The following is a 25,088-nucleotide window of genomic DNA, read 5'->3' as shown; positions in this document are numbered from 1 at the left end:
AAATTAAGAATTTAAAATGACGACAAGTTAAAGTAAAAATTTATCGGTTAGCTAAGTTATAAGAGTAAACATTGAGTTAGCGAATTTTTTGGGAATTTAAGTTTGATGTGTCGTAAGTTTTAACCAGGATCTTAACAGTTAAAATTATACCTTTGGGGGAATTTTATTTTTCTAGAAAGTTGAGTATGATAGATGGTTAGGTTACTCGATAGACGCATGTAAGAATTGAATTAGACACCTTATCTTGAGGAATTTTGAAAGTCATTAAGAAATTTGGGACTAAGCGGATATGTGGGCTGGAGTTATACTATCTAATATTATTTGGGTTGCATAAGCTTGAATTTCAAGATTTATAAGATAGGTTTTCATACATAAGATTTGGGTGAAATAAAAAAAAAAGAGAATTAGAGGCGTTCAACATAGAGTACCAATGAACTAACATTAAGATTTTAATTGAGTAAGAAATCCGAAATCTTGATATGGGAATTTTAGAACTCTATGGGTGATATGAGCGAAGTTGAATTATTAGAGTAAGTTTATCGCTAACATGAGATAACTTATTAAGTTTTATACACTAGACTTAATTAAGCATTGATGATACTTAAGAATGCGACATTTGTTTCAATGAGGAAAGTCCAGAGTCTTAGGCCTCAACTATATTGTAATTGGAAAGAAAATGGTTTAAACATATAATATAATTGAGACTTGAAGGGCTTTAAAATATTGGTAGAAGGTCGATGTTGTATAATTGGGTTTTATGGATTAACGTTATTTGAGGTTTAAGATTTGCAACAATTTTATNATACTAGTCTCGAACTCGAGCGGCCTATATCCTTCTTAGCGGCGGCTAAATCGACTAGGAACTGTTTAGAATATACAGTATTCCAAATATGAGTTTCATGATACTCATCACATGAGCATCTCATATTCTTTCTACTATTTGTATATTCAAGGACTTTATCTATGCAACTAGCATGGGTATACAGATAAAGAAGTGCCAAAACAATAATTTCAAATATTATTAAAATAAAGACTGTTTATACATAGAGTTTCATTGTGAACACTCGGCCAACACTTGGCTCGACGTCCACCTACTCTAACAAAATGGCCACTGGAACGACAAAAGATATTAAAACAACTCAGTACATTCCACTGCACAAAGTTGGTGCTCTCGGCTGATACTTTCTGTTGTCAGAGGTGTTTGCTTGGGTTGTGGCTGGCTTTTAGCCCTTAGCCATGGTTCAAGCCATGCCTTAGGATGTTGGTAAGAGTCTCTGGTCAATGGTTCAAGCCAAGAGCCATTATTTTCAGTGTTTACTTCACATATACACAAACTGCCACTGCTGCATTTTGACAGCAACTATGAGTTCGGTTCATGAGGTTGGTTTGAGTTCTTGGTTGGCTTTTAGCCCATGGCCTTGGACTGGACACTACCTTAATGAGTTAGAAAAGTCGTGTTTTTGGCCGTTTGTGATTTGGTCGAGTTTAGAGGTCGTACGAGAATTTACGGTGAAAGGTGCCAAAATGACTCTCGAAAGAGTGTTTTATGGTTTTGAGTTCCATTCACCTATTTTCATGTTTTACAGTCCTTGTGCATATTTTTCAGTATGTTTGGGGTATTTTTAATCATGGTTAAACGTCGGTTTAATGTTGGTTCTGGTTGGTACATGCTATGATTAAAAATCAAGTTGTTGGTCCGAATCGTCTCGTTTTTGGTCCAATTGTCAAGTTTTGTGCAAGTTAAGATTTATTGCATGTGTCACATATTAGTAGTAAGTCGCAGCAAGCNAATTTGTTAATGTAATAAAATAGATGATTAAAAATCTTAAACATTTAAAATATAAGACTTAAACAATACCATGCAAATGGGTAACAACTTTCGATCAAGACATTAAAAAAATAAAATAAAATGTGGTAAATTCATTCAAATCAACTCATTAGCCTTTAAGGTGAATGCAATTCCTCACCTTTAATTCATTAGTTATTAGTGAATTCAAGCACAATAATATACCTTAATTCTTCCTTAACCCATCATGCTAGTCAATAAAAGAAACATGCAGCAAAAATGAGGTAAAGAATCGGCTAAAAAGGAGAGAAGGAAACAATTCAAATTCTATTCAACTTCTTCACTTGTAACCCCCACCTCAATGCAATTCATGACTCATTTAACACCTATAATATCATTCATCTTCATTGCCTAGTCTTTCTTCTCCCATTTACTCAAAAATATCAGAAGGAAAAATCAGCTGAAAGCGTGAAAACAGCACAGGAAAAAAAAAAAAGAGAAAGGAAATCCAACTCCGACTCCGCCGCTCGTCTTCGTCGTATTGATTTGTTTTGTGTCAAAACAAATTTCAGGCATGTATATATTGTTTCTTTGCTCTTCAATCAAGTCCTATAAATATTTTTAAACATTTTTAAACATTAAATGTTCAGGATTCATGAGGTAAAATCGAAATTTGACAGCAACAATTTCTAAAAATCTGCACAGGTTCTCGGCCATGTGTTCATGTTTCACGTTTGTAATGTTTTGTTGATTTCAGGGGTTGCTTCGATTCCAGGCTCTCAAGGCTGCTTCTAGGAATGTTTTAGAGTGTGTTAGGGTGTTATTGGTTAATTGGTTTACATCCATACACGCACAAACAAAGAAATGACAGCAACTGTATAGTTAAGTGGAGAAATGAGGCATGATTTCTGTCATGGAATGGTTAAGGATGGTGTTCGAATCTTAGCTGTCTTAGAGACTGTAGCCATGGTTAGAACTCTTCCTTATCATGTCTAAGACGTGACCAAATCATTCTTTCACGGTTTAATTCACAGATCCATTAAAAACATCACAACAACTACACAAGTGCACTTCGTTTCCTTCATTTTCTGTGTGTGTACACTTTCGGTTTTTGGGTGGGGTTTGGATTGTGGCTGGCTTCTAGCCCATTGCCATGGTTCATACAACATTCCATCATGTCTAGATTGAGCCATGGTCGATGAAATGGCCACTGGAATGACACAAGATAGTAAAACAACTCAGTACATTCCACTACACAAAGTTGGTGCTCTCGGTTGATACTTTCTGTTGTCAGAGGTGTTTGCTTGGGTTGTGGCTGGCTTTTAGCCCTTAGCCATGGTTCAAGCCAAGAGCCATTATTTTCAGTGTTTACTTCACATATACACAAACTGCCACTGCTGCATTTTGACGGCAACTATGAGTTCGGTTCATGAGGTTGGTTTGAGTTCTTGGTCAGCTTTTAGCCCATGTCCTTGGACTGGAAACTACCTTAATGAGTTAGGAAAGTCGTGTTTTTGGCCGTTTGCGATTTGGTCGAGTTTAGAGGTCGTGCGAGAATTTACGGTGAAAGGTGCCAAAATGACTCTCGAAAGAGTGTTTTATGGTTTTGAGTTCCATTCACCTATTTTCATGTTTTACAGTCTTTGTGCATATTTTTCAGTATGTTTGGGGTATTTTTAATCATGGTTAAATGTCGGTTTAATGTTGGTTCTGGTTGGTGCCATGATTAAAAATCAAGTTGTTGGTCCGAATCGTCTCATTTTTGGTTCAATTGTCAAGTTTTGGGCAAGTTAAGATTTATTGCATGTGTCACATATTAGTAGTATGTCGCAGCAAGCCTGGGAACGATCCAACTCATCCGGTAAAAATAAGCTTATAGTTATATTACGTGCATAAAAATATAAAATGTTTATTTTTGAGATTTATGCGATATGTCTTGTGGCCACCTTACGCTTATGGGTTTGGAAGTCGGTAGGCGCAACCGGGGACCTCCCCACCCGTTGACTTACGACCGGTTTATGATTATGTATGGGTACTGACATCCAGTCCAAGGGCTGTGATTGATCTCTACCGCCCAGTATACTGTGGTTTAGTCTGGTCAGGCACTTCCGTTATGTTATGGGCCACTTGCTTAGAAACACTATCTCTACCAGAAAATTATGATATGACATGACAGAGCTCTATTGAGCAAAGCTTTTACGTATGATTTTCAGATATGCACGTAGTTATAATTATTCATGATACGATTTTCACCATGCCCTTTACGATACTATATTTTTACGTTGCATGCGATTTTATGATATATTTACTTGTTATTCACGATATATACATGTTGAGTCTTTAGACTCACTAGACTTGATTGTTGTAGGTACTGATGAGGTCGAGACGGAGGGCGTAGACCAGTGAGCGATCTTGTGGCAGCAGTAGTAAACCCGAGGACCTCATGTTTTAATTTATGCACCTTTTATTATTCAAACTCAGTTTTAATACGTTGGATTATTTTTAAATTGTTGTTTGAAAACAATATTTGCTTCCGCTGTTTTTTTAAAGTTAAAATTATTTACATGTTTATTTTATAAATTGGGCAAGTTATTTATTTATTTAGAAAATTTTTAATAATTCCGCAAAATTATGAATACGAAATACGAGCCTTTACATAAACTCATTAAGATCTTAAAGTGTCTATAGAATGAGAAAACCCTAGTGGTTGACAGGATAAAGGCTGATAAAAAAACAGAGTTTGCCGACAAATTATTTGAAACTTATCTAGAGGATAATGGAATTAAGCATGAGTTCTCAGATGAATATCACCTCAGCAAAATGGAGTTGCCGAGATAAGAGACAGAACAATCAAAGAAGCAGCTCGAACCATGTCAGCTGAATCTTGTATCTCTCAAAGTTTCTGGACAGAAGCTGTGAATACTGAATGTTACACTCATAACAGATTGATGATCAACAAGAATCATGAAAAGACACCTCATGAGGTCTGGAACAACAATCAACCTGAAATTTCATACTTCCGGGTATTTGGTTGTGAATGATAATATTGGTATATTCTTAGACTATTCATATGTTAGCAAAGCTTGTCGTGTGTTTCATAATGAAGCTCTAACTGTTGAAGAGTCAGTTCATGTTTTTTTTGATGAATTTTCTGTTATCTCACATACACACAATGCAAGACTAAATTATCTGTGTAATATATTTGAATCTTCTAATATTTAATTTGAAAGTGATAATGTGATTCAGATCATAAGATCAGATGATCTCCCATGTGAGACACATATTCTTATGAATCAAGAATTCATCAATCTAGACTTATAAGACCAAGCTAATGATCCAAGATGTGACAATATAAGAGATCAAGTTGATCAAAATCAAGCTGATCCAAATCAAGTCAATCAGTTCAATATCAATCTCTTTTTGGTCCAAATCCACTTGGACTATGCTATCGGTGGAGTGAAAATATTATCATGAGCCGCTCATAGGTAACTCTTCAGCTCCATTAAGGACTAGCAAAAAAATAATTGATGAATTTCTACATGTTGCATTTATCTCTCAACTTGAACCTAAGAAAGTTGATGAAGTTTAGATGAATCTAATTGGATATTTGTTTTGCAGAGGAATTAAATCAATTTGATAGAAATAAAGTTTGGAATTTAGTCCATAAATCTACAAATCAATATGTTATAAGTACCAGATAAGTCTATAGAAACAAACTAGATGAGAATGATATCGTAATTAGAAATAAGTCAAGATTAGTTGCACAAAGTTATAGGCAAGAAAAATGAATGGACTTCAATGAAATCTTCGCACCGATAGCTAGATTAGAAGATATTAGGATATTTCTTGCTTATGCTTCCTTTAAGGAATTCTGTAACGTCCCGAAAATTTGAAGGTCCACGTGAACCTCATGCATGCAAGTTATCAAATTTCTTATGTATTTTAATCAATTTATTTTAATTGCATTAATATAATGTGGTAGGCATGTTTATATGTTTAAAATATAGTTTTCTGCTAGAATGCAAAAAATTGTGTTTTAAAAGTGATTCGAGATGCGATCGAGGAACGGAGATGAGGGAAAATATTTTTATAAAATAATTATTTTTTATTGTTTAATGTGTAGTGTATTTTAAATGAAATTTTTGAAAATGAGGTGTTTTGAGTTGTTTTTACACGCCGAGTCGTATTTTAAATCAGTAATCGATTTTCGATGAAAATATGGACTTTTTGAGAACTCGGTCAATATTTTCACAAACTTTCCTAAACAAAATATATTAAATATTACCTATTGGGCTTAATGGGCCTAATATACTAGGTTAATGTGCATAAACTTGCACTATGTTTTTTTAACTAAAATATAAGCCAAAAAGCCTCTCCAAAACCCACATAATCACATGCACACAACACCTATAACACTAGGACTCTTTCTTAAGCAACACCACCACAAACTCACACGTAATTTTGAAGGAAAAGCCACACAAGTTGAAGAAAAACGCAGCAAGCTTTCATCCCCCGTCTCTCCGCCGACGTTCTTCGCATCGCAAGTGATTTTCGAGCATAATAGACGCAAAAGAACGCCTTAATCTTCCTTCAAACATCTTTCACACCATATTATGTGTATTTAATTATCCTTGAATGAAAAATATGATGCAATCCTTTTTATTTTCGTTTTTTTGGCTATACATGCAAAAAACTAGTGTTTTCTTTTTTTAAAACTCTTTCCATTGATGCACAAAGGGGTTGCCATGGTAGGGGTACTTGAAGGGAATTTTTTCCAACATGTTAAGGGTCCATAGATGCTTGATAAAGGCTGCACTAGCAGGGACAAAGGATTGAATGAAACTTGGCTTGTAGGGGAGCTTGGGTTCGGCTAAGGTTTCCTAGAGGGGCATGGCTCCTAGCTACTATAGGATCATGTCTAGGAGACCTAAATTAGGGGCTGTAGGGTGGTCCTAGGGTTGCTGCACGAGGGATGGTTCAAGGGCTAGGGGCTGGGAGCGAAGGGCTCGGCGCGTATGGCTTGTGGGCGACAGGTTGAGTGGTTGCGGCTTCTAGGCTGGGTAGGTGCTGTCCAGTTGGGTCCCTATGGGTCGGTCATGGTCCTAAGGGGTGTTGGTTAGGGTCTGGACGCGTTGGCTAAGGGCTAGAGTCGAAGGTTTCATGGCAAGGTGAGCTATGGTTCAATCAATATAGGGCAGAAAATTCAGTAGCTGATCTATGCTAGTTCGAGGGTCTTAATTGGCTTGATATAGGTTGTATAAGGTATTGTTAGGTGTTAATAAGCTTTGTTTTAGTTTCGAGTCCATTCGGGTTAAAACCGGGATGTATGTCTAAGTTGTAAGACGAATTGAGAAACTAGTCGAGAAGCTTAAATTTACGTCTAAGAAATATTGATGTGTTTATTTAAGGTTTCATGTTAAGTTTTGATGGATTTGGGTCGTTGTTTTAAGGTCTAAGGATAAATTGATAAAGTTAGGGTTTCAGGGGCAAAAGAGCCGTTTTACACCTAAAAAATGTTAGACGTCTTGGCAGTGCCCTGAATGTTGTAATAAATGTTAAAATGTTTATTTTAAATGTTTATGGGATTTTATGATGAAACGATAATGCTAAAAGACATGTTGCATGCTTGGTTTAAAAGAAAAATGATTTATATGTGCATGAATTTTTATAAGTGATGAAAATATGAAAAGTTGAAGGAGATGAATTGATTGTGACTAAAACGTTGATACGATGATATGTAAGGCCAATGCTCAGTTGACGGGTGAGAGTGTCACCGATGTCCCCGCCGTCTGAGTCATTAGACTCACTAGGTGTGATCGATGCAAGTGAGCTTGATATTGATGGAGAGCTGGATGGTTGAACTAGCTGGACTGAAGGTGCACCCAACTCGAGGACCGTCGCTAGTTTTCCGCAAATAAAACTAAGTTTATGATTTAAGCTACTTTAAAGATTTTATGACATATGATGTTTTTGAGAGGTTTTTAAGAGAATGTAAGAGTTGAGTTTATTTTTGAATTAATGTTAGCTTAAGTTGGTTGACGTTTACTATTTTATGTTTTAAATGTGTTCTTTTGGAGTTCCAAATAATATTTGTTTGGTTTATTTTAAATGGTGCAAAAGTACTTTAAAATATATTTATGTATACTTTCGGTCGAATGCTTAAATGGGAAAAAAAATTTCTAGTACATTTTAAAAAAAACTAGTAGTGGACATTTTAATTTCAAAGTTTATTAAATGCATGCTAAGAGTTCATTTTTGAATGACTTCTTACATGAAGAAGAGTTTGTAGAACAACCTCCTGGTTTTGTAAATAATGTTTTACCTGATTATGTATTTAAATTAGATAGATTCTTGTATGGTCTGAAACAAGCCTCCCACCCCCCAAGAGCTTGTTATCACAATATATATAAGTTTCTGAGTGATCATTATTTCGTTGTTAGTATTGTTGATAAAACATTTTTTAAATTGATGAAAGGTGATTATACTATATTGGTTCAAATTTATGTTGATGATATCATGTTTGGATCAATTTGTAAGATCTAGGAAATTTGAACTACGTAAGCTGACTGCATGCAATTTAGGATTTTTATTTAAAATATGTGTTTAATGATTTTTATGCATTTATTGCATGATTATTGCATGGTTAGGTACTGTTATTTCTTGGTTATTTAAAGTTTCATGCATTAGAGTTTTAAGTTGCGTTTCGCGTTCGAACGAGTAACAGAGACCGGGAGATAATCAGGAAAAATGTTTTTATTAATTTATTTATTTTAATTATTTAATATATGGTGTATTTAATTATGAGTTTTGAAAATGGGCCTTGCTTGGGTATTTTTACTCGCCGGGTCATATTTTTAATCGATATGCAAATTTTAACGATTCGGAGAACTTTTTGAGGGTTTTTTGCAAAATTTTCAAAAACGTACCTAAACGAAATATTTTTCGGGAGTGTTATTGGGTTTGATGGGCTTATTTTAGTGCTTAGTGAGCCCAAAACCCTTTTAATCCATTTAATTTTAATTAAGGCTCATTTATGCATGAATTTCCTACTTAAACTCCACATAATCAAACACTAAAACCCTACCCTAATCCCTCGACCACCCACACCATAGCATCAGCCCCATTTTCGAAGTCCTTCAGCATCAAGTCGCGATTTTTCTCTCTAGCTTTCAAGGAAAATCTCCGCCCGCTTCTCTAATGCGCATTCTACGCAAGAATCTTCAAGTTTTCGAGTGCATAAACGTTATGGAACGCCATATAACTCTTTTTCTCATCATTTACACCATTTATATGTTGTTGTATATGTATTTGCATGGAGAATGTTTTGATTTATCATATGGTATCGTTTTTGCAAAGGTTTGACACGAAATATGCATTTTCTTGACTCATACTCACGTTTTTCTTATTAATTTGCAAGGGGACTACCGTTTTGTTTTACTAGAGGGCTGAACACGTCAAGGATTAAGGGACCTAAGTTCTGGAGTCGGTTAGGGTGCGAGGTATTGAGAGGGCCAAACGTTTTCCTTGGGTGTATGGCTCTGTTGAGGGATGATCGGCTGATGTGACTTTGCCGACGGTGCAAGGGCCGATACAAGTCCTGGACCAGACCCTAGTGGGTCATATACGTGGCTTAGAATGGCTCTAATGCTGCTGGACCTGGCCACGAATCCGATCGATCGAGTTGAGAGTAGGTTGGCCGCGGGTGGAGTCTTCTTTGGTTGCTCTCGGGCGTTCGAATCTTGCAGCGTGCATGGGGCTGTAAACTTGGGTCATGTAGGTCCAAGAGGGTGCAAGGGTGGTCTAGGAAGGGTTGGCTCGAAGCTGGTCCTTGTCAGTTTGGGCTAGAGTGTAGAAATCGAAGCTAGGGTAAAGCTAGGGTTTCGTGGTAGGTGCGCTGAAAATATCCAGCAACTTTCAGGTATGGTTCGTAGGTCCTAAGGGGTCTGGAACGAGTGGTTTAGAGCCTGTTGTGTAGGTTCAAGTCACGGTTTAAGTTCGGAAAAATTTTGTTAAGTTTCGGGTTGATTCGGGTTAAAACTGGGACCCCGGTCCAATTTTTAAAACGAATCGTAAAAGTTTTGGAACGGGCTCGAGTTATTAATATGTTTTGAGGTGTTTTGAAGAGTTTTGGTAGTATCGAGTCGAAAATTTGAGGTCCATAGGTAAAATGGTTAATTAGGGTTTTCCAGAAGCAAAATGGTCATTTCGAGTTTTTAGTCTTGGCAGCGCCGTAAACACGATTTGAAATGTTTTAAATGTTTATGTTATCAGGAATATGACTTTTTATGGAATTATGGAAAATACGTTGCATGCTTGATTTTAAAGAAAATTACATATATGCATGATTTTACCAAGTGATGAATATGGTGACATGTTTTGAAGCATGAGAGTTGGTTGTGACTAATATGAATACGATAATACGATGATATGTAAGGCTAAGGCTCAGTGGATGGGTAATACGGTCGCTGATGTCCCCGCCGTCGGGTACCGCTGTTACACGTAGATGGATCCATTGCCTAATACGATGATACGAAAGTCATAACTAGTGAACGGAATTCAAATTAAGAAAACGAACACGCATATGTTTATATGATGAGATATGTTATTAAAATGTTTATGCTTTGACAGGTCATGATTATGCTTACATCTTTTAAGATCATAAAATGTATTTTTATTACAATATTTTTCACTATTGTCTGTTATTTATATGTTCTTGCTATAACGTTACAGGTGTGTTGAGTTTTTAAACTCAGTAGGTGTGAATGATGCAGGTGAGCATACTGATCAGGATATTGGAGGTTCCGAATACTGAGTAGGCGGAGTTGGATGTGCGCATGCAAACCCGAGGACCGCATTTTCTGCACATCATGTTTATGGGATAGGAGTGATTTTGGATTTTTTCATATTATGTCTTTTTATTATGTTGATGTTCGATAGGATTTTTACTCTTTTCATATTTGTTTTATTTTCAAAACGTATACCTAGGGTTGACGATTTGTCACGTATTTTAACTGCATTATTTTTACTTGTTAGTGAATTACTATTATTTTAAAATGGGTACTTTGCAGTGGTATTGCATGAATGCTTAAAGTTCTAAGTTTTAAAATGAGTTTACAAAATAAAAAAAATAAAAATATAGTAGTATTTTAGTAGCAGACGTTTCAATTGGTATCAGATCAAGGTTCCTGTATAGGGTTGTGCCACCGCCAGCTTCTGCAGCTCAGTCTTCAAGCCTCAAGTATGTAAGTTTGTGTAATTTTAAATGTTTTAAATAGTTTACTGCTATTACATGCATGATCACATGATGCATGCTTTACAACGATTTACAATACATTTTTAGATGCTTTCATGATTTAAGGATTAAATGTTTTGAAAACTAGATTAAATTGCATGATGGGTTATGTTTAGAATTTGGACTGTATTCAGATATCAAGCCTCCCAGACGCGCCCCTAGCACTGACCGACATGATGATACTACTGGAGGCGGTAGAGGCTTTGGCGGTAGAGGCCTCTCACCGCCACCGCCACCGCCACCGCCACCGCTAGGGAACGCAGCTACTCGAGTTCTCGAGTGCATTGCTAGACTTATGGAGCAGGCTCAGCAGGCTCCCCAACCCCAGACATACGTATATGAGAAGTTCAGATGGCTCAACCTGAAGGAGTACGGGGGTACTACGGATCCGTTCTTGGCTGAGGGTTGGAAACGGTCCTTGGAGCTACAATTTCAATATTTGGAGATGAGAGATGGCTACCGGGTCAGGTGCGCCACTTACATGTTGAGAGATGACGCATCACTTTGGTGGGAGGGAGCCGTTCATGTGGATTTGGCTACTCTCACTTGGAGTCAGTTTATGGAGATTTTATACAACAAATATTTCTCAGCAGATGTCAGGGGTCGCCTGATGAGGGAGTTCATGAGTCTCTGCCAAGGGGACTCGACTGTGGCAAAGTTTATTCAGAAGTTCGACAGAGGCTGTCACTTTGTGCCCCTTATTGCTAGAGATGCCTCCCAGAATATGAGGCATTTCATGGATGGCCTGAGACCCACCTTGCGCTAGGATGTTATGCTAATGAGACCGGCGAGCTATGACGAGGCCACCGCTTGTGCTTTTCAGGCGCAGCAGGCTCTGAGGGACATTGATTTTGAGATGCAGCGGAAGAGGCATCAAATCCAGTCTAACGCACAACCATAGAAAAAGAAGTTCACAGGGCCACCGAGGCATCAGGGGCAGTAGAAGCCCCATGGACAGTTTATGAGGCTTGGACACCAGTGGCTACCATAGGCACCAAGGGCTCTTAAGCCGGTGGAGGGAGAGCCGTGCAAGAACTGCAACAAATGTATGAGGGGTACCTTCAGATACTTCGTATGCAAAGAAGAGGGCCATAAAGCCGCTGATTGCCCTAGATGCACGCGGAGGAGGCAGAGGCGGAGCCAAACTCTATGCTGATCACCAGTAACCTTTATGTTTAAGAATTTTAATTTACCGCCTTGATAGCATAGGTTATATGATTGTTATGGGAATTATTTTGGGATTGAGAACCTAGAATAAATTAGGTTGCATGTTCTAAATAGTTGGACTTAAGGATTGAATTGAATTGATTAAGGGTTTTAAGGACCATATTGCGATAACCAAAAGTATGGGGACCTAATTGCAAAAATAAAATTTTAAGGGCTGTTTTTGAATTTTTTGAATTCTTGGGATCAAATTCTTAATTTTCGAGAATTTTAAGGTTTAATTGGGCTAGATTCGAAATTTTTTCTTTGGGCAAAAAATGCAATTTTCAAAAATTGTAGGGCCAAATTGTATAGAATTCGGAACTTTAAGGGCCAAATTGAGATTTTCGAAAATTTGAGGTAAAATTCGAGATTTTTGATTGGGTACTAGGAGTAAATCAGTAATGTTTCGAGGATTTTGGATTAATTGATGGTATGTTTTGTCGCCGGAAGGATATATATTTCAGGTGTAGTGCGGAGCTACACATTCGTTTATATCCGTAAATTTTGTCAAGCGACTAGGAATCATACCAGAGGCTTTGGATTTGGGATTCCGAGTTTCGATTCCATCTGGAGATCAGATTTTTACATCTCAAATAGTAAAGAGATTGGAGCTTCGGTTGCAGAAAAATTGCGGTGCAAGTAGACCTTATTGTGCTACCGTTTCCGGAGTTAGATATTATTCTTGTTATGGACTGGCTTTCTTTGGACGGAGCTGCCATAGATTTTTGACGGAGGTCAATATTGGTCCGACCACCCAGATGTCAGCCATTCATTTTTGAGGCAGCCAGACACCAGCAGAAGCCGCACATCATTTCCCATATCTGTGCGAGGAAACCCATGAGGAGAGACTGCCAGGATTTTTGGCCGGTATCGTGACAGTGACAGAGCCAGTCGATTAGACACTAGAGGAGGTTAAAGTGGTCAGGGACTTCCCCAGTGTTTTCTCGGATGATGTGTCAGGCATTCCACCAGACCGAGAGGTGGAATTTTCTATTGAGCTGTTGCCAAGTACAGTGCCGATCTCTAAGGCACCCTATTGTCTAGCACCTGCAGAGATGAAAGAGCTGAAGGATCAAATACAGGAATTGCTAGATAAGGGTTTCATTCGCCCTAACGTTTCTCCATAGGGCGCATCAGTACTGTTTGTTAAGAAGAAAGATGGCAACTTGCGGCTCTACATTGATTACAAAGAGCTGAACAGGGTCACGGTCAAGAACAAATATCCAATGCTCAGGATTGATGATCTATTTGATCAGCTTCAGGGAGCATCAATATTCTCGAAGATAGATCTCCGATCAGGATACCACCAGCTGAAGGTAAGAGAGTCTGACGAACGACATTCAGGACGCGCTATGGGCAATATGAGTTTATGGTGATGTCCTTCGGTTTGATAAATGCACCAGAAATCTTTATGGATATCAAGAATCGCGTGTTTCAGTCGTACTTGGATCAGTTCGTCATAGTTTTCATAGACGACATCCTGATCTATTCGACGAGAAGAGAGGAGCACAGTCAGCATTTGAGGACCGTACTACAGACTTTACAGGACAGACGGCTGTATGTCAAGCTCAGTAAGTGCGATTTCTGGCTGGACAGAGTGGCATTCTTGGGCTACATTGTATCCCGAGATGGAGTAGAGGTCGATCCCAGCAAGGTTAAGGCAGTCCGAGATTGGCCGGTGCCTCAGAGTGTGACAGAGATCTGCAACTTCTTAGGTCTAGCTGGGTATTATCGGAAATTCATTCAGGGCTTCTCTTCTATTGCGGTGCTTGCTACTACTTAAATTATAATTCACCCAAGTGTAGATTGTCTGAAAGTAATATATTTCGTAAGTACGAGATCGATCCAGAAAGATGTTATTTTAAGTTTAAATTTATTAATTTATAAATTTCCAAATGCAATAATGAAGTTTACAAATTATAAATTTTGTCAGAATCAAGGATTTATTCTTGTTTATGTAATATTGTTTAACTAAAAGTAAAACAAAAGAAACCACCATAATTAATGGTTCCAAGAAAAAGAAAATTATATATTTAGACACATACATAATATAATATAGTTCCCACTATAACAAATACCGAAGTAACTGATATTTTATATATGGTACCTATGATTATATATATAACTGTATAAATATAAAATTGCATAAAATAAATGTTGAATTAAATCATTATATTTCATTTAGAACAACCGGTAGAGCTACGCTATTGTCTAAATGAAATATATGATTTAATAAGTTAGTTGTGGTAAAGTAAAAGTTAGATGCAGGAAAGTAAAAGTTAGTTGCGAAAAATTAAAGTTAGTTGCGGGAAAGTAAAAGTTAGTTACAATATCATAAATGTTAATTGCAATAAAGTAAATGTTATATTGTTAGTATTAAATCATATTATTGCATTTAGAACAACCGGCAGAGCCACGCTATCGTCTAAATGAAATATATGTTTTAATTATATATATATATGTATTTATATATAATAAAGATCAAGTAAAAATTTTACAACAAAATAATAATAGTCTTAATTATTGTATTTCCGTTATTGAAAATAGTAATAGTAATTTAGTTTATAATTCAGAAAGTTTTGATAATATTCAAGATATTATATTTCTTGATCCTAATAAAAAACATTTATCTGTTTTAAGTATGATTATATCTCAAAAGTGGTACACTAATATTACCTTATTAATTGATAATTCTTATAAGAAGAATTTTATTGCTATGATAGATAGTGGTGCGGATTTAAATGTCATACAGGAAGGATTAATTCCTACTGAATATTTTCATAAAACTACCCATTCTCTTTCTCTTGCAGGAGGAGAACCATTAGAAATAAATTATAAATTACCAAAAGCATATATATGCAAAGATAAAACATGTATTCAAACAAGTTTTTTACTAGCAAAAGATATTTCTAGCCAACTAATACTTGGACTTCTTTTTATTTATCACATTTATCCTTTAACCTATGTTGATGAAACAGGTATTATAGGAACCTTTCAAGGTAATCCTATTTCTTTTTAGTTTATAACTAAACATGTTCATAGAATTTTAAATGAATTACAAGAAAAGATTGATAGGAAAACTTTTCAAATTAATTCTTTAAAAGAAGAAATAAAAATTTTAACTATAGAAGATAGAATAAAAAATCCTAAATTACTGGATAAGATTAAATTTATTTATAATCAATTTTCATTTGAAATTTATAATAATCTTCCAAATGCTTTCTAGAATAGAAAGAAATATATTATTTCTCTTCTATATGAAGATGACTTTAAAGAAATAAATATTCCTACCAAGGCTCGTCCTTGTCAAATGAATTCTGAATATTTAGAATTATGTAAAAATTAAATACATTCTTTATTAGACAAAGGTTGTGGGGACCCGAACCTAATTCAACACTTAATTGTTATTAGGATCAAATATAACAACTAAGTAATGTGGGACATAAAATTTTTTTTTTTAATATACCAGATATACAAGTGCGGAAACGTAAAGTAATCAATTCTAATACGCATATACATCTAACGGTACAAATCCTGTACCCCATTTATTTATTTCAGCTAAAGTTTAGTTACTAGATCAAGTACTAAACCACTCTACTCTAAGTCCGGATCTCCACGCTAATCCTGAATCTCTCATCCTCTTCCTGCTCCAGGTCCTGTCCCACCTGTTGTCATGCACACATACAAAACAAGACAACAGCTGGATAACTCCGGTGAGAAATACATCCCAGTATAAACAATGTAGACATGCAATCATATAAAAACATATATCAAAGCATATAACAACTATCATTAACAGGTAGCAAATCAACAAACATGAATGATATAAAACTGTAAATTAACTAGTCATCTCAGACTCGACTCAATCGACGCGTCATCTCAGACTCGACTCATTCCTAATCTAGGGATCCCGGTTCTAGATATTGACAAATATATCGAATCTCAGTCGATAGGAATGAATCAACCCTAAACGCCATCGATATAATTCATATATCCAGTGTCTGGGCGAATCGGCCGCAGAATTGACGAATCAGCCAAGGACTAAGCGAATCAGCCACTGACCAGACGAATCAGCCGGTGATTAGGCAAATCAGCCGATGACCAGAAGAATCAGCCGGTGACTAGTACATACATTGTCTATGAATCAATAGGCTACAACCATCAATCTCATCAATTGCAAATATCAATGCAATCAAATAAAGTATGTGATTTAGGGAAACTCGAGTCAAACCTCACTCGAGTCGTGCAATCCCAACTCAACATTAATTTATACCTTTCACTCTGTTACTNCCATCGATATAATTCGTATATCCATTGTCTGGGCGAATCGGCCGCATAATTGACGAATCAGCCAAGGACTAAGCGAATCAGCCACTGACCAGACGAATCAGCCGCTGATTAGGCAAATCAGCCGAAGACCAGAGGAATCAGCCGGTGACTAGTACATACATTGTCTATGAATCAATAGACTACACCCATCAATCTCATCAATTGCAAATATCAATGCAATCAAATAAAGTATGTGATTTAGGGAAACTCGAGTCAAACCTCACTCGAGTCGTGCAATCCCAACTCAACATTAATTTATACCTTTCACTCTGTTACTCTGACTATGTCGAAGTCTCTGATTCAAAGCCTGTCAATATCAATCTGGCAATAACAATATCGAGGGTACGGTATCAATACACCACTCAATCAATACTGGATATAATCAGAAGTCAATCAAATTCTGTTTCAACAGCACAATGTCATAATCTCAATATACCCAGCAATACCATATCAATCAGATCTCAATCCCAACACCTCATAATCGATAACAATTCAATTCTGATACCAAATCGACTCCAAAATTCACAACAATTTCATATGGTATCTTTTCCTCAATCCAGTTTTGATTTTACGATGTCTAACATGTCAAGAACATCATATAGGAATCGTATCAGATTCTGACAATATCATAATTTTAAAACATATCAGAACGTAGCAAAACTTACGTCCAGTTTTAGCCTACGTCGATAGGAACACAGTACCGAAGTCGGATTGAAAATCTGACGGACGGATCTTTCACAATCACAAATCTAAAAAGGCGTAAGGATTTTTCTCATTTTTCCCCTGCCTTTCTCGATCTTCCTCCTTTTTGATTGAGGAATGAAAGCTATCTATAGATATATACATCTTGCACGTTGCATAAGAAGGCTAGGTGGCTTAATGTGCATACTGCACGTCTCGCGCATATGCGCGACCACCCTCCGCGCATATGCGCGAGACCTACTGGTCTCGGCCTTGTTCTTCTCGACAGCTCGCGCATATGCGCGCCTCCTTCTCGCGCATATGCGCGAGACCTACGGCCTCCAGATAATTCCAGTCCACCAGCTCGCGCATATGCGCGCCCTCTTCTCGTGCATATGCGCGAGGTTCTCTACCTCGGCAATGGCCTTGCGCGCATATGCACGCATTTCTGCCGCGCATGTGCGCGAAACCTACTGTAGCTCACCTATGTCCAACTCTTACCTTTCCAATTCTGGTCTCGGAGTGATCCGTCTATAATTACCTCGATTATCAACAAATCATTCTGGATTACGATAATTCAAATCTCGGGCATTACAAAGGTTTAATAAAACTTTCACAATCTGCTTGTTCATGTACTGCTTTCTATGTTAATAAACATTTTGAGTAGGAAAGAGGTGTTCCTAGATTAGTTATTAACTATAAACCTCTTAATAAGCTTTTAAAATCGGATTAGGCATCCTATTCCCAATAAAAACGATTTACTAAATAGACTTGTAAATGCAATTATGTTTTCAAATTTTGATTTAAAATCAGGATTTTGGCTAATACAAATTAAAGAATCTGATAGATATAAAATGCTTTTAATGTTCCTATAGGACATTATGAATGGACAGTTATGCCATTTGGCCTAAAAAATGCTCATTCAGAATTTCAACAAATTATGAATGATATTTTTTATTCTTATAGTAATTTTATAATTGTTTATATCGATGATATATTAGTATTTTCAAATGATATTGAAACACATTTTAAACATTTAAATATGTTTAAAAATATTATTTTTCAAAATGGTCTTGTTATATCAAAATCAAAAATGATATTGTTCCAAACAAATATTAGATTTCGTGGGCATATGATTGAAAAAAGAAAAATAATTCCTATCCAAAGAAGCATAGAATTTGGTTCAAAATTTCCTGATGTCATAACTGATAAAACTCAGTTGCAAAGATTTTTAAAAAGTTTAAATTAAATATCTTCTTACATTAAAAATCTTACAAATGACTCTTCTATCTTATATGATAGGCTAAAAAAGAATCCTTTACCCTGGTCTCATAAACATACTGAAGTTGTTCAAAACATTAAAGCTAAAGTAAAAAAATCTTCCTTGTCTAATGCTTGTTAATCCCCAATGGGATAAAATTGTAATAACTGATGCTTCAGATATATGTTTTGGAGGTATTCTAAAATAAATAGACTGATAAATATAAAATTGTACATTAATTAAATGTTTTATAATATAAATTTATAGTTTTTGTTTTATTAAATGTTTAAAAATTGGGTGCGATTTCAAAAAGAAACATGATGCCTTTGAATACTATCATTGAAATTGAAATTTTTGACTGTTGGGGAATTGATTTTATGGGACCTTTTCCACCGTCGTTTGGATACTTGTATATTTTAGTTGCATTTGATTATATTTCGAAATGGATAGAGGCAATTCCATGTCGAACAAATGATCATAAAATCGTCATCAAATTTTTAAAAGAAAATATTTTTAGTAGATTTGGAATTCCTCGAGCCATGATAAGTGATGGGGGAACTCACTTTGTTAATAAACCATTTGCTTCGTTGATGAAAAAATATGGTATTACTCACAAAGTAACTACTGCTTATCATCCTCAAACAAATGGACAAGTTGAATTAGCTAATAGGGAGATAAAGCAAATTTTGGAAAAAACTGTTAACCCAAATATAAAAGATTGGTCTCTGCGACTTAATGATGCACTTTGGGCATATCGAAAAGCTTTTAAAACATCATTGAATATGTCTCCCTATAGGTTGGTTTACGGAAAACATTGTCATTTGCCTGTGGAATTGGAACATAAAGCTTATTGGGCGATCAAAACTTTTAATTCAAGCATGGATGATGCCAACAAATTGCGCAAATTGCAACTTAATGAACTTGATGAACTCAGAAATGACGCGTATGAGAATTCAAGGTTTTATTAAGAAAAAATCAAATCATTTCATGATAAAACAATTCTCAGAAAATCTTTTGAGATTGGTAAAAAAATTTTGCTTTATAATTCGCGACTTCACATATTCCTAGGAAAATTACGATCAAGATGGACAGGTCCATATGTTGTAAAACATGTGTATCCTTATGGAGCTGTGGACATTGAAAATCCTAAAAATGGTGATGTTTTTAAAGTAAATGGACAAAGGCTTAAACCATTTTTAGAAAATGAAATCTTTAAAAAAGAGTTTGTTCCCCTTTCCGATCCTTGATTTTTTGTATTGCAATTAATTTTGTTTGTTTTCATTTCAGGTTTCCTTAATCTTTTTATTTTCTCGGTTAAATGGCTGATAACGGTACTCCTTGGCTCTCATAGTCGGTTTAATCAGTTTCCCACAATTGCTGATACAAAAAAAATCATTTCTTTTCTTTTCAAAATGGATGAAATTCTATCAAAAATTTGTAAATATTTTCCCTCTGTTTCTCAAAATGTTCTAAGAAAAATTTATGCAGGTAAGTTTGAAAGATTGAGATTGTTAATGCGAAAAGGAATTCCAGAAGATATTCGTCTTGTAATAGAAGCTAAGGTCCGATTAAGAGGAGAAGTTCAACAGTCATTACTCATTCCGTATATGCCTGGATTATGAAAAAGTACTTATGCGAAAAAACGAAGGGCCAAAAGTTTAGGGGTTTGTCATAAATGTGCAAGATGGACTTGTGACAAACGATGCAGATCTTTGGGATATGTTTCCAATAACAGAGAATATAAAATTGGTTTCATTAAGAATGGACTGAGTAAGGAGTCTTTTGATAACATCTTATTGACTTTTGAGACGCATTCTAGTGGACACGTGCATATTGAATTTCTCCGTTTATGGAAACAATTCCAAGACGAGCGTCATTTTAATAGTCCTGGGAATCCGACTAAAAAGACCATGTTTGCCACTTTATAAGAAAATTGGATGGGAAGCATATCCTCAACTCATAGAAGGAGTTGAAGCCGTTTCTGGACGTAAAACCAGAGGAAAATTGTGAGCCACAATCACACTACTGTTTATATGCATGTGTGTTATTATTGTTTTTACTGTTTATTCTGTTTACTACTGTGACACATAGTTTTGTCATGATAACATATAACCCCTATAAAATCTCTCATCTTTCTCTCTAATTTCACACACCAAAAAGAAAGTAAAAACATGGCTGGATCCTATACACAAACATTGAAAAATATTTGTGTATTTTGTGGGTCGAGTTCTGGAAAAAATAAAGTGTTTGTAGAAGCAGTAAATAATCTTGGAAAGATATTGGCTGAGAGAAAAATTCACTTGGTATATGGAGGAGGTAATATTGGGTTAATGGGATCTGTTTCAACATCTGCACAACTTGGAGATAGTCAGGTTTTGGGTATTTTTCCTACAGCTTTAGTTGAAAGAAATATTACAGGTGTTACGATTGGGGATGAATTAAAAGTTTTTCAATGTATGAAAGAATCACCAAAATGATTGAAAATTCTGATGCTTTTATCGCATTACCAGGTGGTTTTGGTACATTAGAAGAAATTTTTCACACTGTTTCTTGGGCACAACTTAATATACATNACCCTATAAAATCTCTCATCTTTCTCTCTATTTTCACACACCAAAAAGAAAGTAAAAACATGGCTGGATCCTCTACACAAACATTGAAAAATATTTGTGTATTTTGTGGGTCGAGTCCTGGAAAAAATGAAGTGTTTGTAGAAGCAGCGAATAATCTTGGAAAGATATTGGCTGAGAGAAAAATTCACTTGGTATATGGGGGAGGTAATATTGGGTTAATGGGATCTGTTTCAACATCTGCTCATCTTGGAGGTAGTCAGGTTTTGGGTATTATTCCTACAGCTTTAGCTGAAGGAAATATTACAGGTGTTACGATTGGTGAGGAATTAAAAGTTTCTTCTATGTATGAAAGAATCACAAAAATGATTGAAAATTCTGATGCTTTTATCGCACTACCAGGTGGTTTTGGTACATTAGAAGAAATTTTTCACACTGTTTCTTGGGCACAACTTAATATCCATAATAAACCTGTGGGCTTGTTGAATATCAATAATTATTATGACAGTTTGTTGACATTTCTTGATAAAGCTGTGGAACAGAATTTCATTTCAGAAAATTCACGACGGATGCTCATCTGTGCTTCGACTGCCGACCAATTAATTGATGATTTGGAAGCTTTTGTTCATAAGCCTGATCCGATGATAACAAAGATCAATTGGTCGCAATCAAGCAATAAGAAAAGGAAGTTGGATCATTGATTCAAAAGTCGTGGATTGGTTTGCGTTTGTTTCAGTTTGTTATCTTCAATAAAATTCCAGGTGATATCTCTTTCATTATGTACTCTTTATTAATAGTTATTTTGACATTAGGGACAATGTCATATTCTGATTGGGGGGAGAACAAACTTATAAAAAAATTAAAAATAATTAAAAATAAAAAATAAAAATATATATATATTATTTTAAAATAAAATCATGTTTATTGTTTGTATCTTAGTAATTTTTGCAAAAATGTCATACATTACATGTTTGAAAGATTTAAATTAGAACATGCATTAATCTATTTAAGAATGTTTAAATTTTTATTTAAAAAAAAAAGTCAATTTTAATATTCTGATCAATATAAAAATATGATTTATGAAATCTTTTTGAGTGATTAACCATTGTGATAAAATCAGGTATTAAAGTATATGGCCCAAGATATACCTTATAAGAGTGCCTAAAATTTTAAACTCACACATATTTTGTGAGTGAGTGGAGAGGACTGAGAAAACAGCTTTCGAGCCTTTATTGATCATGAGAGAGACTATCTATTGTTTAGATCTTGAGTTCTTATTTTGAAAAAAAAAATGATATTTCCTGAAAAAAAAAGGAGAAAAATACAAAAAGAAAGATATTGAAGATCTATGTAATTTTTAAGTTATATGCTACGACCCATATATCTCTCATAAAAAAAAAAAAAAGAAAGAGAGAAATTTATTGTACAAATTAAATAAATATGTGGTCAAGAAGCATAAACTTAGTCTGATTCCATGATGTTATGAAAAAAAAATATCAGGAAAAAATATATAATAAGAACAACTAGATTTTGAATCAATGGATTTTCTATCTTTTGATTAGTTTGGCTCGTTTGTCTGTCTGCATTCTGTAAACCATTTTTCTGAGCATTTATCTGTATTCCAACTCCATGAGAGAAATCGTTGCCATAAATTGAAACATTTATTAACCTGTGAGGATATGGAGTTGAGACTCTTACTAGGAATTTCTGAAGGCCGTGTACATTTAACTACCTGAAATAAGCTTTGAATTGATCATCTCAAATTATTTCATAAATTATAATTATGATGATCTTGATATAACTTTGACAGTTTTCAAATTTAATTTAAACACTTAGATAGTTTTGATTACATTTCTATTTAAATTAATCAATATGTTTTGTATTGCTATTAACGCTTAAATTGCTAGGGACTAGCAATAAGCTGGTTGGGAGGTGTGATAAACATAAAAATTGTACATTAATTAAATGTTTTATAATATAAATATATAGTTTTTGTTTTATTAAATGTTTAAATATTATATGTTTTATAATAAATTGTATAAAATATAAGTTGTTGTGTAATTACAAGTTTTTACTATTTTTTACAGGTTCGATAAAACAAGAATAAACTTGGCGTTGCAAATGGGATTAAGATGATTCTTGGACCTGTAGAAAGTTGATTATAATATCTACAATATTGTTGACAAGCATGAGATAAAAATCCTCTCACAATTGGGATCAAATTAAGCAACAAATAAAGTTACCAAAGGAGTGGCAGTTTTACCATGCTCTAGTATTTTGACCATATCTCTCAAATTACTTGGTCAAATGGTTTGAAAAAAATACCACAACTAGACAACTCAATTATCCACATGTTTCTTTTTATGTGAAGAAGCAAATTCGGAGAAGAAGATTTTCAAAAGTGATGTGTAATATAATATAATATCTTGGAACACCAATGAAGACTTATGTGGAAAAAAATAATATTTTATTTGTGGTTGTCTCCCCAAATTTGGCTATAAATAGGGGTGCATTGTAATGAATTGAGATATCCCTCATTCTATGAACAAATCTTTGAGTTCATAATATTTCTCTCTTTATTTTTCCTTTATTTCATCATTTAAAAATAATTAGCATGTTAATTTCATATTCAAAGTTTTATACTTTGAATAATGAGTAGCTAACTTCCCAAGGTTGAGATGAAAAGGTGAAGCTCTTGGTATGATAATAAGGTTATTAAAAGGTAATAATCTATGTTTTATATTATTTAATCATTATTTATTGTTTATGTTATATTTATTTCTTTAAGCATTTTTATACCCTACTTATAAGTGGGAGTTTTGATTTATTGTTGCTATATGTTACACTAAATTCTTGGTACCATTTAAATGTTTGTTTGGTTTTACCAACCATTTAAAGTGGATGCCTTGATTTATTATATATCAATATATCATATTATTAATTTCTTGGTACCATTTAAATGTTAGTTTGGTTTTACCAACCATTTAAAGTTGGAACCTTGATTTAGTGTTTACAAATATATATAGCACAATAAATACTTGACAACATTTATAAGTTTTGATATATATTTTATAATTATAAGAAAATAGTATATAACATAATATAAATATGATTATTTAATATATTGGAACCATTTTATTAAGTGGATTTCAATAATGTTCATTAATGTTAACTTTATTAAAATATCAAGAGTGGATCCTCTAATCTCAACTACTTAAATTAAAATTTGAACAATTAAAAATTACCAATTAAAGATTCAAACAATTAAAAGAAAAACAAAAACAAAAACAAAAAGACATTGTAGTGGACTTGTAATTACCGTAGCTTCCCTGTGGATACGATATCGGACTCACCGAATTATACTACTTGCGGACAACCTGCTATTGGGAGTGCAACAATCAAAGTCACAACATAGACACCCAAAAAAAAAGAATATTTAATTAGATTTTATTCTGAGAAACGGAATAATGCCCAGAAAAATTATTACACAGTAGCAAAAGATATTTTAGCTATTGTTAGTTGTATTTTAAAATTTCAAAATGATTTATATAATCAAAAGTTTATTATAAAAACTGATTGTAAATCTGCGAAATTTATGTTTTTAAAAGATTTTAAACATGATGTTTCTAAACAAATGTTTGCGAGATGGCAGGCTCATTTAGCCCCTTTTGATTTTAAAATTATTTATAAAAAAGTGAAGATAATCATCTACCGGAATTTTTAACTCGAGAACATTTATCATATTTACAGGTATGAGTACTCGAGGTCGTGGTGATTCCTCTTGTCCTCTTGTAGAGGAAGAGGTGGAAGAGGTATAAATCCTCATATTATTGCACAACATGGTTCACAGAGGATTATAGCCCAAAATATTGCTAGCTCTTCATCCAGTAATAATATGGATAAAGATACTTCTTTATATAAAGAATTTCAGGAATTTTTAAAATCTAAACAGAAAAATAATTC

This window comes from Primulina huaijiensis, chromosome 2 (assembly GCF_012295235.1).
Source record: "Primulina huaijiensis isolate GDHJ02 chromosome 2, ASM1229523v2, whole genome shotgun sequence".
Lineage (NCBI taxonomy): Eukaryota > Viridiplantae > Streptophyta > Magnoliopsida > Lamiales > Gesneriaceae > Primulina > Primulina huaijiensis.
Note: the sequence above shows the minus strand (reverse complement) of the source record.